The sequence below is a fragment of the Carya illinoinensis genome, chromosome 6, assembly GCF_018687715.1.
Source record: "Carya illinoinensis cultivar Pawnee chromosome 6, C.illinoinensisPawnee_v1, whole genome shotgun sequence".
NCBI classification, from domain to species: domain Eukaryota; kingdom Viridiplantae; phylum Streptophyta; class Magnoliopsida; order Fagales; family Juglandaceae; genus Carya; species Carya illinoinensis.
Window position 1 is genome coordinate 18,954,274 of NC_056757.1, and position 15,471 is coordinate 18,969,744.

The window sequence follows — 15,471 nt, forward strand, 5'->3', positions numbered from 1 at the left end:
AAATCAACAACATTTGCTATTTCTTGTCCATCCCTATACATTTGTTAAAAATCATTGATCAGTTTAAGTTAAAACTGATCAAGGATTTGTAACCATTACATCCCAAATCCAACAGCTAGCATTTACAAACTTAATTCTAGGAAATTAGATACTTCCAAAATACAAAGAAGTCAAGCATAAACTATTGAATTCAACTTGAAGAATCTACTATTAGGCATCAATATTAATGGCCTGACAGGTCTGGGTGAGACAGGCAACGAGAACTTCATTCTCTAAGCAGAGTCCATGTCTTCATAATTTGTCATCTACCATTCCTTGTCAAGTGTGAGTTGTACCCCAACATGGCAATTGTAGTTCTGTAGTAACAAAGCCCTCTTTAACATTCATCCAGGATCAACACCTTAAGGACCTTCTATCCACAAAATACCCAAAAAACATGTTTAATAGCCCACCATTGCATCAACCAAGACAGTACCAACATAGTATCTTGCTGTAAAAACATACACCCATTAATATTGAGTTGGTAAAGTTAGTGCAATAAACCAGTTACTATTGTCAATAAAAAAAAATGCATATATATATATATATGCAATCTGCTAGGATATACCTAAATGATTGCAGGAATGATTAATAAATCTTTACTGGTATTAGGAGTAGCAATTATATAGAAATTTATAACCCACTTAAGACTAATCTTCAGTAGATATAAATAAAATATTTGGTGAATTTGGCTAGCTTCACTATGAAGAATCAAAGGTTAAAATGTCATATATAGACCAAAAAGCACAAATATGTATGTGAAGGTTTAAAAGGAAATTGTGGAATTGTCCATATAAAGTGACCTTTCAGAAACATACATTCATACTGAAATCTAAAAAGTGACTGAGTTTATATATTCGAACCTTGTGCTAAACCACTGTCCAAGCTGCAGCTTTTTTTTGGGCAAAGTTATACTACACCATTCTCTCAACTATAGGTGTTAAATACTACTAGTAACCTTGCATCACAATTGCCTGTCAAATAAAGAGGATATATGTGTTAGTATGCAATATTTTACTAGTATTAATAATCGATGGAATTAGGCCCTAAAGTACAAAAGTCATGATTTCATACCTATATGTATGTTGCACCCAGTCCATTTGCAGAATTACAACTCCAACCAAGTTCCCATCATAGTGCCTTCTTGGTTGCTTACAAGTCCTCCAGAATATATTGATCACAAAATATTTACTTATATATCATAACTACTTAATGCACTGCCTTAGATATCCTGCTCACCACCCAAAATTATTATCCTGCAACTCCAAAAAAACCACTTGCCACACCATTTACACAAAAAACCACCACAAAAAGCATTCATTCACATCAGTACCAATGATAGTCACCATGAGTCTCTCTATGAGACTCATCTTGTGACCTAATTCTGTTCACTAAACTACCCAATGTCTTGTCAAACTCAGCCTGCCTCTCCATCAGAAGTCGAATGCTTCCCTTCAATTCCTCAAACTCACTCTTGTAATACTCGACCTCTTTTTTGTGTCTGTCCACTTCTTCAGCATGACGTTTCTCTCGTTCAAGATCTATTTTTTTTGTAGAGTCTGGTATTATTATCTCACCTAGCCCCCTAGCATATCCGGGTCTATGTCCTAGGACATCCCTAAATACAGAAGCTGCTGCCTCTTCACTATGTTGCTCAAGTTCCATATCATGCATTTTCTCAACCATTTGTGTCTGCACAGATTAGTGAACATCCTATTAGTCTACTCTTTAACAAACAGAACAATGATTGCCCATTATTGAATTGTAACCTATAATTGGACTGTTTTAAATACAATTCTCACATAAAGCTCGCCCGTCGTCTCTGTCACAAATGCATTGTTCTTTCTAGACCAACGGACTTCCTTGTAAAACTCTACCAGGTTGGGGGTGGTCAAACGCTATCAAATATGTAGACTAATATATTAATGGTTGTACCCACCTTCTACTATGTGCAATAATGCAATGCATGCTGTTCGTGCGATGCGTTATCAGAAACCGAGCATTTTTCAGTTATTTCAATGTGTGTACCTTCTATCAAACTCAATTCTTTTCCGCATGCTATATTAGTTATCAAACTTATATTTTTTGGTACTCCTTTAGCATTTCAAACAAGTGGATTGGGAATTAGAATAGAGTAGGTAAGTAAACCTAACCTTCTCCTCTAATACGCGAACAAATGACTTCCTCCCAGCGGTGTGATTGATTTTCAGCTTGCTATGGTTCTCTTTGTTTTGCTTGGACATTTTCTACAAATACACCAACAATATCTCGTTAACCTTCAATCAAAACTCGAGCTGTTATAATGGAAAATTACAACTGAAATAAAATCGACCAAAAAACATAATTAAGTGTATTTGAATTCTAAACTATGCTATCCTATTGGTTTTAATATCATAGCATACTTTATGATTTCATCCAGTCTTATAGCTAATCTACCTGTGTCTCATGAGCTCCTCCTCACCCAGAACCCTTCAAAGAATGACATTTTTAATACACAGCCTATTTCATAGATGGAGCTACTATGACAGTGCCACATAGGTAGATTGTCTAACAACATAACAAAATTAAACTTTAATTAGTTCCAACCATATCAAGGCATTGACTCATATTACCGTCAGTGAATTCCCAATGTAAGTTTGTGATATTAATCATTGTCCACTAAGTGTTATAGGATTTCTACTTGCATAAAATCCAATAAAACAAAATCTCTTTATGTGAGGTGTCTTGATGGAGAAGGATGTGATTCCGAGAACAGCTTCATCATACTTATTAGTGACTATTAAATTAGTGCAGAATGCTATAAATACTAGGCATACCTTAAATGTCTCACTTCCCCATCTACCACATAACTTTGCCCAAACAAGTGGCCCAACCATACTAGGCACACTAGCTAAGGCTTCTTCATGGCTATCATATGACAAATATTTCTTGTGAAGCTCATGATGGAAAGCATTGAATCGCCTTCATAACTGTTTCTAGACTATCTTGCGATGATTGTCCTTTTCCCAGTCCAATATGAAGTCAGCCTAAAAGTGTCAAGTTATTAGTTTGAACATATAATCTCTAATATCCAACAACAATTTCCTTATAATGTGCATGTCCAATTCTTGACTTACCCTGACACGATCCATTAGCTCTTCCTTCTCAACCATAGGTACATCCGTCCATCGCTAGTAACTCATGTTGGCATGATGTTTTAAGATCCATGTGACCCGTGTTGTAAACATCGTTGCATTTTCGCAGCAAGGTGCGGTTTGCCCATCATTGATTTTCAATGGTATTTTTCCATGCTTTCGTTGCTTATCAAACTCAATACATTTCACTGGCCCACGACCACGTCTTGGTCGTGCAATGTTTTCTGTTGTAGGCTCGGGAACATCTTCTGCTGCAGGTTCTAGATACACAATCCAAAATACCCTTTATAAGGAACACATAACTAAAGAGGTGGCAATTAAATTTATCAAGATCGTATTATGGTTGGATGCATATCATATTCCCCATCTGAATTATATTACCACAGTACAAGGCTGGTGAATTAGGACCACATACCATTTAGATTATCATTGTTGCCTCCACTCCTTGGCCCACTCAATATTGGTCTTCTACTTGCAATGTTTACTGTTGCAGGCTCAGGAACATCTTCTGCTCCAACTTCTATATACACATTCATGCATCTTTTATTAGCAACACGTAACTAAAGAGGTGGCTATATGTGTATGCTAGTCATATTATGCTTGGATGCATTCATATTCCTCATCTTAATTAAATTCACCATACGAGGCTACAAATTAGGTTGCATACCATTTAAATTATTATTTTTGCCTCCACTCCTGCTCCCACTCAATATTGGTCTTCTACTTGCAATGTTTGCTGCTGCAAGCTCGAGAACATCTTCTGCTGCAGCTTCTATATTCACATTCATGCATAGTTAATTAGGAACACGTAAACACAGCTGCTCATCCTTATTATTGCCAATCATATTATGCAGCAATGCATATCATATTCCTTGGTTTGAATTAAAGTCATAGTAGGAGGCTAAGAATTATGTTGCATACCATGTAGATTTTCATTGTTACCTCCACTCCTAGGCCCACTCAATATTGGTCTAGAACTTGCAAGTTGAGGTAGCCTATCTGGACTTGGAGGCTGCGTTGAGTCGTCAGAACTACCCACACCTTCATCATCATCGGGGGGGTCCATCTTCTTAGTATAGGAGGGCGTGGCTGTCCTATGAATTGGTAAGGTGCGTGTCGTCTGACTAAGCCTCCACCTCGCTTGCACCCTCTTCCTCGTCCGGTTGGTGCCATTGATGCTATCCTAAAACCAAACATATATAGTAGTCAATTCTAGCTGTCCATCTTATACTATCTTTCTATATAAGTGTGGCAAAAATATTATTATGGCACAAGGCTGGACACATTTTCATCGCCCAGAAAGTAATTATATTTGTTAGAGATGTTATATGTGTCACCAGTCACTACTATGACCATTTTCTTTGTTGTTGTACACTAAATCAACAAGGGCTACATATGTGGATTTCAACACAAAGATGTGCAGTCGGTGCATATATATACAACACAGATTCATTTCAGATGTACTCCAATTTTCCACCTCAATCCAGCTCCAACTTAGAACATAAAATATCCACAATTAAAAAAGCATAGCTAGTTGTACAGTATGTGAAGCAATGACTTGGGAAGGTCAAAAACAGGTACCCCACTCTAAGTTTCCAATATTAATACTTCGAAAGTGTCACCATGGAATTGTGTCAAAGTCAGAACTACAAAAGATTTGTTAATTGTTATAGTATAGTGAGTGCAGGCAAGGTCTACTTCATCCATTGTCAAAGTATAAGAAGATTAAAAAAAATCTGCAGAGACCCAAATTGTGTATATATATATATGTATGTTAGATGCACGACTCGTTGTCATAATAGCATTGAGTCCAAAAGTCAAAACTACCTTGAAATACCAACGTGTAGGTAACATTATGCTATCAATATGTATATATATATGTATGTATATATATAGCAGATAATCATATATAACCACATTACTAGAATACTCATAAACCAATCTATCAAACCCAAGCCAAGGTTGTAAACTGTTAATGGCTGTCTGCACAACTGAGCTAAACCACAAGCACTCCACAAGATTATTACAAAGAAATTTATTATAGGCATACATAAGGGAAGGTCAAAATTATACCTTTATGGAGTTTGTTTAGCTGGTTTTATGAAAAATCCCATACCTGGAAAATGCTCCTCCCCTAGAAATGGAAAAAAAACCAAGAGCAGTACCTTGGTGTAACTAAATCTATTCTGTAACAAGATCAGTAGAAACGTTACGCATGCACCAAACTATTTGTAAAGCTCATCCATTATAGGGAGGAACTCAAGCTACAGAAATCGTATAGACCCAAAGAAACATTTGGAAATCTTAAATGGATACTCTGGAAGTTAAGAGCAATTATGCTGCTGAAGACAAAGCACTCTCACGAAATGGTTCACTAGAGGCATATCTCACCTTTCGTTGCTCTCAAGAATGCACCAACCCATCAGATAACATCCAATCCTAGCGGTCACATCAAAGATCTTTATGTTGATAATTCCTAGTTTAACCTTGCTAAAGCATGAGTTCCATAATTATATTTACCCTCAAGTCCCCAATTTTCCCTCCCAGGCGTCGAAGTGTCCCGCCCATTTCATAGATGTATTGAGAGCCCAAAATTAGTCTTCAAATGATGCTTCCCAATTCCATATTCGTGCATACTTTTTTTTGCATTTAACTATATAAGATTGATGTTTTACTATTAAAATTCTTCCCAGGACATGCGGTGACTAAGCTAACACATGCACATAGTTTTTTTTTTTTATGTTCTGGTTGGGTCAACTCTAATATATCATTTGCAGCAGTGTTCTCACCATTCTATGCTTGCCACTCCTCCAATGATCAACACAAATATGATTAAATATTTCTCTTCAATGTGCATCTTTGAAAACTAAATATAGCAATAATTTGACCAAATGAGCGTCCAAAATGTACCAATATGAAATCCATCTGCTTTTGTAATTGTTAGATGCCACCTTTACCTCTCAAGCTTATTAGAACATGCAAAAGCGAGAAATGCCTCATATAATAATTTTATTACCATTGACGTCATTATTTTGGCATTGTATATGACCTATATATTGCCCATCTAAGCAAAGTGCATATTAAGAATTTGGCTTGACTTGTTACAAGTCATTCAAATGTTAATAGAGTAATTTATTTCCCATATCCTTATTTGACAGTACCCAGCTGCTTTATAAATGGTGTCATCCCATATCAATCACACGCAGATAATTTGTCAATTATTTCTTCATTCAACAAAGTGCATTTGACTGGTAGTGGAGTTGTGCTCATGATAAATAAGTCAAGGTGAAATTGACACTTGCTGTCCAAACATGCTCTAGAGTCAACAAATTATCATCCAAGGGACCCGGATAGGTGGCTAGACTGTTGGGTAAATTAAATGTATATTATATAAACAATAATATACATATAATATATATATATATATATATGGCACACCTAATATTTTGCAGTCCTGCGTAATACACCAAATTTGCGCTAGTAGTCATACAAGACGCACAATATGAGTGTGTGTCTATGTTAGAGAGAAAGAGTTCCATTATAAATTTGGTTCCAATGTTAGCTACTGCAGATTAAATAACTAAATAGTTAAAAGGATATCTTTGTCAATCCCACTTGATTATGCCGCAATGCTTGCCGCTATGTCCACAATATTCTGCTGCATGGTACACTAGATTACCATCCAACCACAGAAAGGGATAGTCAACCTTAACCTTTTCCAAATAATACCACCAACCTGTTACTAATAAATCTGCACAAATTGGTTGCAAATCAATGTTAGAACCTAGACATACAAGAAGCACAAGCTCATCATAGTCAAATTAAGAGTAAAACTAGTGTATGTTAATACATATCATCATATAACCCTCCAAGATAGAGGACTGTGTTTGTGTAGTAAATGAAGTTTAAAAAGGAAATGGGGGAAACTATACAGGTGCTAGTTCAATGAGAAGAAATGGCTTCTTCATGTAATTTATGTGCCCACTCAAAAAGGACTACTCCGAGTCAGATAGGAAATCATCATCAGAATCCATCCCCTCAACTGGACTTGAATGATCAGCAACACCACTATCTGAACCCGGCTCAACCTTTGCATCATCTATAAAATCATCTCCAACTTGTGGTTGTCCAGATGACCCAACTAATCTTGATGTATCAAACTCAAATGGTTGTACATCAGGCCTATGGAGTGGACTTGCCACTCCAACATCAGCAAAGTCAACATTTCCTCGGGAACTTTTAGATTCCTCATCTTGATATGCCTCACCGTCACTTGATGACGTTTCATGATCCTCGTTTAAATGCACTTGTCAGATATCATATACATTCCTATTCATGAACTTTTGTACGACATACCAACTACCTTAAACCCTTCTATCTTTGACGTAGAAACATTGTTCAGCTTGGCATGCCAAGACAAATGGTTCATCTTTGTACCATGTCCTAGCAACATGACACTAGTCATATGTGAATCCACTCGAACACCTCATCTTCGATCGCCAACGTCGAACCAGTCACATCGGAACAAGTACACTCGACGCCATCACTCTACAACATCATTTAGAACATCATAGAACTGCAAATTATTTGCTTGCTCATCACCAGTTACAAAAATACCAGAATTTTGAATGTGGTGATGTTGTTCTCGATGCTTTGTGTGGAACCTTTTACCATTCACGATGCATGCAGCGTACGATCTAATCTGAGATTCAGGGCCACAAGCTAAGGCATATAGATCATCAACTACTTCAGTAGGGGTATCTTCACGCATAGTTTGAACCTGGAAAATCACAACCTACACCATTATTAAGCATGTAATTATGCATGGACTGTAGTACTATGGGTAAATACTGAGAATAGTTCGAATTGATGATTCAAGTGTAAGTTTCGAATTGATGATTCAAGTGTAAGTGGGGTTACATACACGTTTCTTGAACCATGATGGGAACTCTACTCGATGCGTTCCATCGGCATGCATTGGATTCTTTTCCTTACATATTTGATAGTGCTCACTGCACATAATATGGTCACCATCGTTTCTTCTTAAAATTGTTCGACAACAATAACCACAAAATATGTGCAGCACGCTTAAACTCCTAACTAAATTTAGAAATTTATATATACCACAAAATACTAAGAGCATATAAAAGATGCGTACTCTATACAGGCAGCAATCTCGGTGCAGTTGTTAAGCACGTACCAACAAGCTGAAGTCAATAATATTGGATCTAATTGAATAGGTGATGCCACACCCATGGTACGGACCTTCTGTGTGAAAATGCTAAATCCATCTATCCTATCATCCTCAACCACATTAATGTTGCGGTCTGGTCTGTTGAATGTCGTCTCAATATCATTGAGATACATCGAGCAAAATGTCAAGCATTCTCGATGAATGTATGCTTCTGCTATTGATCCTTCTGGATGAGCCTTATTTTTAACATACCGCTTTAATCTTTCGAGAAACTGCTTAAATGGGTACATCCATCTATATTGAACTGGTCCGGCAAGAATCACCTCATAGGGCAAATAGAGAGCAAGGTGGACCATGATATCGAAAAATGACGGAGGAAAAATCATCTCCAACTTGCATAAAATGAGGACGATATCACTTTCGAGCCTTGACAAACAATCCACACTTAGAGTTCGTGCGCAAATCTCTTTGAAGAACTGACTAAGCTCTATCAAGGGCAAAGCAACATCGTCTCGCAAACACCCCCCGATGGCAATAGGGAGTAGTCTCTACAAGAAAACATGACAGTCATGACTTTTCATCCCTACTATTTTGCAATCACGAACATTTACATATCTTGAAATATTTGCCGCGAACCCATCTGGAAATTTCACATCAGCCAACCACTCACAAAACATTTTCCTCTCATCGCCATTTAGTGTAAAACATGCATGCGACATTACACACTGGTCACCTCTCAAATGAAGTTCCTTTCGTATACCCAAATTTGCAAGGTCACGGCGAGAGTTAATATTATCTTTACTTTTTTCAGGAATGTTCATTAGGGTGTCGAGTATGTTGTCACAAATATTCTTTTCAATATGCATTATGTCAAGATTATGCCGAAGCTGAAGTGAGGACCAATACGATAAGTTGTAGAAAATGCTTCTCTTGGTCTAATTTAATTCTTCAGCAGTCCGCTTTCTCTTCTTCTGACCTTTGCCAAATTCCACATCCCTAAGAAGACTGAGTTGATGGAGAATATCTAGTCCTGATAATAACCCTGGCGGCATGCGTTGATCATCCTTTCCGTTGAAACAAGATTTTTTCTTTCGCCATACGTGGTTTGATGGTAAAAAACGACGATGTCCCATATAACAATGCTTACGGCCAAAGGTCAACCACATAGAATCTGTATTAGCATTGCATGAAGGACAAGCCAATTTCCCTTTAGTTGACCAGCCCGATAGGTTTCCATATGCAGGAAAATCGTTTATTGTCCACAGTAAAGCTGCATGCAATCTAAAAGTTTCCTTCTTGTATGCATCATATGTATGCACCCCATTCTCCCAAAGCTCATTCAATTCATCTACCAAGGGCTGCAAGTATACATAAATCTCATTACCAGGTGATTTTGGGCCAGGAATAATGAGAGATGTGATGAAAAATTGCTCTTTCATGTAGAACCACGGAGGCAAGTTATACGGCACGAGGATAACGGGCTAGATACTATACGATTTTGCAAGGTTATTGAAAGGATTGAAACCATCACTCGCTAAACCAAGCCTAACATTGCGAGCATCTGCAACAAACCAACTATGATCATTATCGAAAGTAGTCCAAACGACTAAATCGGCTGGATGCCTCATAGTTGAACCATCACTAGCTCGTTGCTCTTTATGCCATCTCATATGGGCTGAAATCTTAGCTGACATATAGAGTCGTTGCAACCTTGGCTTCAAAGGAAAATGATGCCACACCTTCTGAGGGATTAAACGGTTTCTATATGTATTGGGCAACCACCAAGGGGCCTTGCATTTTGGACACTCATTCATATCTTAATTTTCCTTCCAAAATAACACGCAATCATTAGGACAAGCATGTATTTTGTGGTATTTGAATCCTAAACCCCGCTCCAATGACCATGACTCTTCATAAGAATGAGAGAAATGAGCATCTGGAAATGCAAACCTCAACAACTTCAGGAGAAGATCAAAGGACTTTATTGACCAACCACCAATCGATTTAATATGAAGCAACTTCACAATGAAGGAGAGCTTTGAAAACTGTTTACACCCTTGGTAAAGTGGACGTCGTGCATCATCTAATAGTTTGTCAAATGAGAATGAAGGGGTTGGCTCGCCTATAGGTGGCTGACTTCTAGGTTCGGCAAAATCGTCTAACGTATCCATGAGCATGCCTTCCCTAATGTCATCTAACATCTGCTCCATGTCATCAATATATTCATCTTCATCAGTAGGTGATGAGGACTGATTGTCACCACTAACATCCAGAATCTCGTCTTCCCCATGAAATATCCAAGGGTTGTAATTTGGATTAATCCCATTTAGGTACAAGTGGGTTTCCACCTCAGGTATAGGGAGGAAGATATTATTATAGCATGAACGACAAGGAAAACGGGTGCGGTTAGTGCTCGTTGCGTTCCTGCGAGCTACTGTTAGGAATTGTTCAACCCCTTCAGCATACTCTGTTGACATAAGTCTATCATTCAGGTACATCCAACTTCTGTCCATCTAGTCACACAAAACAGTGACATAATTAGTGCTTCTTCATAACGAGGGCAACGTAGTTAAAGTCATCTACGAAATGCGGTTATAAGCATGAGTAAATCAAAGTTGAAAAGCCGCTGATTTTGAGACGGCCCAAACAATTAAGGGAACAATGAAAGCTCTTTACTTATCGTCATTAAATATTTATAAATCAGCATATATACCATGAACTGGGCAATTGGGAAACTAATATGAATAGTGCAAAAACTATTAGTTTGGAAAAGTCCATATTGAACTATACATTAAATCTGATATTGAATATAGCTTGTTGTTGGGTGAGGTTGTGATGTTATCTATTATAGGATTTCCTTAGGCATGCCAACTACGAATTAAATCATATAGAAGAAGGTTGAAAATCACCATGTAGCGAATGTTCATGTTTTGGGATACAATGACCTTGCAACATATTATATGCATGATGTCTACTTTGAAAGCATAGCCTATATTCGAAGCCATTGCAAAAGACTTTTATAGGCATATCCGGTGGTTTAAGGGCAATTATTTAGGGGGAAAGGCTAAAGAATGGTAAACTAAATCGGTTGGTATATTCTCCATCCCAAGACAAAAATCTATTAATGGAATCTGGTGGGAATGAATATTTAAGGTGCAGAACTTCAAGTTATTTTAATTTTTTTCACTTGAAGTACTGCAAGTAGTATGTGTTTAGTAATTCTAGCCTTCATACTAGTTTTGTAAATGCATAATTAATTGGAAAAAGTCCACTAGCCTAATGTGGCTGAATTGTGTCCATCTTGGGAATCAACAAAGAATGTGAAAAAAGAAAAAGAGATAAAGACCTTTCCGGCCAATTGCTTCCTCACTAAATATGTAGGAGGCTAAGCATAGAAATTAGCAATTCGGGCTTTTTTCGGAAGTTGTTTCACCTACCTAAACTGAGGCTACTACTAAACTTTTTGAAAAAGAGCTTTGTTCAGTCTTGATAAAAGGCCATTAAAGTGGAAGTGATTAGAAATCCCATGTAATTCATTGATGATAGTAACTCTCTTGAATCTGTTCTGCTTCCCTTGTAAAAAAAACATACTTATAACAAGAGTTGAAAATAAGTAGAGGGATATAGGCATATAGATTTGCTACCCATTCATGGGATTTGCCAAGTGGGAAGAAATAATATACAAGCATGACTTAAATTGCACAAATTAGTGCAAGAAGTGTTGGTGGGTCAAATTGGGGTTACATTCTGGAAATAATTTACCCAAAACCATGGAGATAATAAAATTTATAATAGAATTTCAACTCTTGAGATATGATAAAATATAGTTGATTACGTATGTAACTTAACACAATAACCTACCAAGAGAGAGAACTCATGCCTTAAATCTCAATGCAGTTTCAAAATCTCCATGGAAGTTATAAATAGGTAGAGTAAACCAACACACCCAATAATGATATATTGGATCAGCTAAGGTTTAATTTCTTTCCAAGATTGGCCCTATATGTTATGGTTTTAAATCTTTGAAATTTCAAGTCGCAAATATACGAATACAAGTACAAAATACATGTTGAAACTATATGCACAAAAAATGGCAAACTGATTGCTTCACTAGTTTAAGTAAGGGAAGTGGAATACCTTTAAGTCTGCACAAACTCAAGTAGTATAGCTGTCGTTCAAGATTTGATGGAAATCGATGGCAAGATTCTGTGGATAGGAACACACTGGTTCATACATATCCCCAAACAATAGCCCTTCTTCCAAACCTGTCCCAAATCACATAATTTTGAATAATTGAAATTCACAACTAGATGTAGGGTAGGAGAAATAAATCCTCAATATATTTGAAACTCTAATTGCAGAAACCCTAACATCTAGCTAAAACTTAAAGGTTGCAAATTACCTCAATATTTGTTGTGGTTTCTGCGAGAGAGATGATTGATGGTGGTGGCCTTGTGAGGGAACAGCAGGTCTGGAGATGCCCAAAGAAGAACACGAAAATGCAACAATATACGTAGTGCTCCTTTTGGGAATGGGAAATGGAGATGGGAACATCAATGAGATTCCTGTAACCTTGAATGGTGGGAACTATGAAGGGGAAAAGCGTGAGGTACGAACGGAAATATTACCATCTTTAACAGCGGTTTGTTTTAAAATTGCCGCAATAACCACAATAACCGATGTTAATCGACACGCTGGATATATGGATTTTTTTCCAACGGCTCACATCCGTTGCAACAATATCAAATCCGCTGCAATAAGACATAACACTGTTCAAAGGCGCCCATATTCCAAAATCGCGTGTTAATTCAACGACGATTTGAATGTCGTTGTAATTTCTGCATATTTCCATCGATTATAATTGCATCGATAGCAAAAACGGCAGAAAAGGTGAAATTCCTTGTAGTGACTATTTGTATGAAATAATAATACTTCTACAACGATTTGCAACTTAAGTTATTTTTATTGAAATAATTCATATTGCATATAAATGTCCTTCATTTAAAATAAAGTTATGGTATATAACTTTACATTTTTCATTGCTCTTCATCTCTATCTCATTTAATTAATTATATTATACAATTCAAATAATAACTTCATTTGGACCTTGATACATTCCTTTTAGAATATTTATTTTATATAAATATTCTTAATTTAATAATACTTTAAAATTAAATTATGGTATATATCTTTCTCATTACTAATCTTTTATCTTACAAAATTCAAACCATTCATACGCACTAACCATTCAATTAAATGGTCATAGCAATTCAAGCCAACATCTGTCACATATATATGTGTGTGTGTGTGTGTGTATAATATGCATTACGTCTGTTTAGTATGCCGCCGTTTTATCTTCCCCATTAATAGAAATAGGGTTCTCGAATGTTTGCTAATCACCATAAGGAGTTGCCGAATGTTTAGTACACATTCATATCGTGCATCATGTTTCCCACAGATTTCCCCTGGATCAAACCATTGTCTCCTCCAAACAGCATCTCAAAAACCTAAAAACCGTCTCTTCACTTTCCGTGTGGGAAATCCTCTGTTTTGCACCCTCAAAAACAGAGCACTCCATGGTATTGCAGACCGATAGCCACGTTTAACACCGCCACCATAAGCTACAGCAGAGATCGGTGGTAAACAACATTTGCGTTTGAACCATGCCTCTGTTTTGATGTTTTGATTCTTTTAATTGTATTGACTGCTAGTGTTTGCCTTCTCAGTACCCGTTTGTGGTTATAAATATTTGATCCTTGATAAATTAGTTCCATAGCAGCAAAGTTGATAAATAAATACTATATATACTACAGCTTCTTGTTATCATATATATATATATATATATTGAAATAAACAGAATCTTATCATTGCTATAGCAGAAATCGTTGGAGAACAACGTTGCGGCTTCAAACCTCCCACGTAAGTATAGCGTTTGAACCATGCTTGATTTGTTGAGTTCTTACCCGTACGTTTGCATTTTAACCATGCCTCTGTTCTGATGTTTTGATTGTATTTATTGTATTATATACTAGTGTTTGCCTTCTCAATATATGGTGTTTTGCAAGTAGATGAGCATGATTGCTTCCTAGCCGAGATACACTGCAACTCTTCTTTTCATTTTAAACTCAACCTATACATGTTGATCAGCATGTATAAAATCTTAACCCAACCCACATAACTCCATATTTCTACAACCCAAATGGCCTTGTTATGACCCACGCGGTAATCAAATCCACCCCAGTACACATACTTCATGACATAGTGTTGGCTGTGTGAATAATATGATGATACAGTGAGATACAGACTATGCGAATTTATTTTACAGTGCTAATATTGGTTGTGTACTGAATATTGATAGTGGGATTCGATCCTTGATAATCATGTTTGATTATTAACTTTTGGCTTTTCATTTTGTTTTGTACCCATTGCATGCCATTACAAAAATTGTCTTAATTTATATATGGCCCTAATGGCAGATCAATTGGTAAGTATCTTTGATTAGAAAAAATTGGTAAATATCTTTGATCAGTTGGTTCATTTATATAGCCCTAATAGGAGATCTGTTGGTAAACATCTTTTATATATAGCCCTAAATTCTTATAGTAGATTAGTTGCTAATATATAGTACATGAGTACTCTCAGGTATTATAAATGCAAAAATTTTCAAAATAGAAATTCAATACATTCACGAATTCACCAACTCTACTGAATTTACAAATTCAATGGAAAATTTAAATTCGCCATACTCATAGATATTATAAACAGCAACTAGCAAGCCAATGAGCGATTTTAAGAGGAGGTGAAGTTTAAAAATAAAAACTATCAAAACCTAGGCAAGTTTAAAATTAAGTGAATAAATAAAATGAGATTTCAGAAACCTAGGCAAGTTTAAAAACTATCAAAACCTAGGCAAGTTGTTAAACTTAATTGGGTCCAGGAAGCATATGCCTGAGACAAAAAATAATGGTTGACTTGGTAGTTTGCCTTATTAGAAAAAATAATATAGGGTTATGATATCTTGATTGTCAATTTGGAGTTGGCACATAAATCCAACAATACTTATGCAAATTTATTTTTTATTTTGCAATTTTATGCTTATGGTTA